Source organism: Peromyscus maniculatus, chromosome 3, assembly GCF_049852395.1.
Source record: "Peromyscus maniculatus bairdii isolate BWxNUB_F1_BW_parent chromosome 3, HU_Pman_BW_mat_3.1, whole genome shotgun sequence".
Classification (NCBI taxonomy): domain Eukaryota; kingdom Metazoa; phylum Chordata; class Mammalia; order Rodentia; family Cricetidae; genus Peromyscus; species Peromyscus maniculatus.
Genome location: NC_134854.1, coordinates 80,127,122 through 80,130,337, shown reverse-complemented (window position 1 = coordinate 80,130,337; position 3,216 = coordinate 80,127,122). Strand labels below are relative to the sequence as shown.

At 35.9% G+C, this 3,216-nt stretch overlaps 1 pseudogene; it reads right to left on the bottom strand.

Annotated features, from left to right (window-relative positions):
- Positions 1-905: 905 nt before the first annotated feature.
- LOC121828217 (vomeronasal type-1 receptor 90-like) lies at positions 906-1,861 on the bottom strand (annotated as a pseudogene).
- Positions 1,862-3,216: the final 1,355 nt, after the last annotated feature.

Genomic DNA, 3,216 nt, shown 5'->3' with positions numbered 1-3,216 from the left:
GAGAGATGCTCTATCAAAACAGGAGGTGAATGGCTTCTGAAGAACAATAACTAAGTGTCTCCTGGCCTCCACAAGCACATGCGCACACATCCTTCATCTGTGCACACACACGTATACACACATCACAAAAACTACATTGTACATCATATGTGCATATAAACAATTTTATTAACCAATAATATTTCAATAAGTGTATATGAAATGAAGTAGAAATAAACAGGCACATGAAATTTTCATATAGGACGCACCCATTAAGTGACTGTGATAAAAATAGAAAATTTAAATTCACATTATTTTTATGGATACATAGAAATTATAATTAGGAAACAATTAGAGCTACAATAGGTTATATAAACTATTCTTGATGATTTAGAGTAAATTAAACATTAAAAAAATTTAAAAGTCACTATCAAAAAGGAGTTTCCTTGAATAACCTCAGCATCTAGGGAACATTTATGACATAAAATAAAAAGGAGATAAAAGAAAATTCCTGTCAAAATATCAACTTATGCTGTACAGTGAACAAAAGGACTCTATACTATTTGGCAGCACAAACATAAAAGAATGTATATATGTTATACCACAAATTTTGTTTGGGTCAAATGAATAATCTTACTTTGCTACTTGAACTATTAAACAGTTTAAAAAATAATCTTTTTTAATAAAAAATATAATTTTAAATGACCAGCAAGACTCCATAAAACCATCTGTAACTCCAGTTCCACTGCAGACGTCTGTGGGGACCAGGAGTGCACACATACATACATGATGGCAAAACACTCAGGCGTTTATCTATCATCTTGGCCTACTTGGTAAGAACTACGACACTAAGAGATGCTCTATCAAAACACGAGGTGAATGGCTTCTGAAGAACAAGAATTAAGTGTTCTTGATTTTTGAAAGTAAAAGAAAAATTGCCCTATAAAGAAATTGGGTGGTACATTGACCATAAGTTTTTCATCATATTGATTATTCTGTTATCAGAACTGATTTGTACCAAAGGAGTAATTGTCGGATAGGCATTCATCACAAACTTCTGAACAGTCAGGATGACTGGATTGTACTTCCATAACAGGACTGAGGTGGATGAGATGATGAAGTCCACCCAGTACATGACCACAAAGACAACCACCAGCAGCAAGATGGTCTGGGTGGCCCTTTTCTCGGGGGATGCTCTCAGGTGGCTGATGCTGTGAAGATGCTTGCATTGCCTCTGATGTCTGAACAAGATGATCACCATGTATGCACTTGTGGTCAACATAACTCCTACAAGAAAGACATCTCTGGAGGTTATCACTGCTAAAATCAGTGCCCTGGTGATGTAGTTCATGGGGAAGAGTGAGCAATATTTGGTGACCTTCATCTGGTTGCTCACACTAACATTGGTAAAACCACCAATATAAAAGATACAGCTACCACTGAAAGACAAATTGAGAGACCAAATATAGAAGAAAGCATTGGTTGTGTATGTCTTTAGTTTATGTTTAAATTTTGCCAACAATGATGTGTTGGGACTGATAGTGACAGCCTGGAACACACTCAGGAGGCAGGTGATGCAGATGGAGAGGCCTCTCGTCACCCTGCTTATGTAAAAAGTAATCTTACATTTGAAGTCATTCTCAAAGTTCAGTGACTCAAATACATGTGTAAGCCAAAGGTCCCCTCCAGTGAGGACCATCACTATGTGGACAAAGGTCAGTTGGCAGGACATCAGGTCCATGGGCTTAAATCTATGAACTAGGATTATGACAGTGTAGAAAAAAAGGAGAAATATATTGGCTAGAACTCCAAGTACACTTTGGAAATTAAGGATATTCTTTAATAAGGACATAAGTAGAAAGTGTGTTCATCTTAACATCATAGTTGAAACATAATTCATATACCTAGAAAAATAATAGAGAGTACATCAAACTTGTGATTCAACTGTCAGTACATCTACATCATCATTCTTGATTAACTTATTCTTGATTAACCTGTCTCTTTAACATTTGATATTCCAGAATGGATAACATATACTTCTATAAACGTCTCCATGTATCTTTCTGTATAAATAGTATATTAGAGATTTTAAAAAGGCATTTACAGTCACATCCTCCTATACAGAATATACACTGTGTGGCTGTATTGCACCTAGGTGTCATACCTTAGAAATCCAATCCTATTAATTTACAATGCCTCATTTTATAGTTAACACCTAAAATAGTAGTGATGAACAGAGAATATTAATCCCATTTTCACAATCAAATAAAACTTATGTTGACCTGGAAAATATTCACAAAAGAAATTCAAAAGAGTGAGTTACGGCAGTCTCACATTGCATTACTTTAATACGCTGTATTTTCATAGATAGTGAAAACTATGTTTTGAATCATTATTTTAATAGAATCATGATGTTAATTCATGAGAAATTCACTATTTTAATCAGCAAAATGGCTATCTTCGTTCATATTTTCTTGTTTTTATGTCCCTTTTTCTATGAAGTCTTACATCCCCAGAATCCAGAATTAAAGACATAGATACAGTTCAAGACCATTATTGTACTTTCCACACCCTATTAATTGTGTAACCTTTAATTATGGTTATAAATGATCCTAACTGTCTCCCAGAGTAGCTCCCATCCCATCCCCTTTTAGAACACTCCACTTCAGGTTTAAAGAACTAACTCAATCTATCATGACAAACCCTGTTTTTTCACTTTTTGGGAGGAGAGTAAATCATTAATAGTATGATTCCTTATGATTTTTTTTTCTCTTTTTGCCGTATAACTCTTTCAGCCATCCATGCTGTTATTTTACCTACTTACCTCCTTCTTCTATATTGATGTCCCCTCTTTAACTAAGAACCCCCATTTTCTCATTTTCCCTGTCAGATCACTTGTGTCCTGCTACTCAGCTGTACCTTCCTCCCACCTTCTTCTATATTTACTTCCCTCCTCCCTGCTAAGGAGCCCACCCTTTCCTGTTTCTCTGATGAGATCACTTGAACTCTGCCCTTCTCCTGTCTAATGCTCTGTGCCTCATCCCATCCTGGCTGTGGTCCTTTTTTGTTCTGGTGTCTGTAGTTACTGCAGGCTACATACTCACAACTGAAGATATGGAGCTAGGAGTCTCCAAGAAGAGAGAAAATGAGACTAAGACAAACACTATTTTCAACACACTGAGAAAAACTTGAACTTGCCAAAGATGACCATATAGTGATCCAGTTTTGGAATTTCTG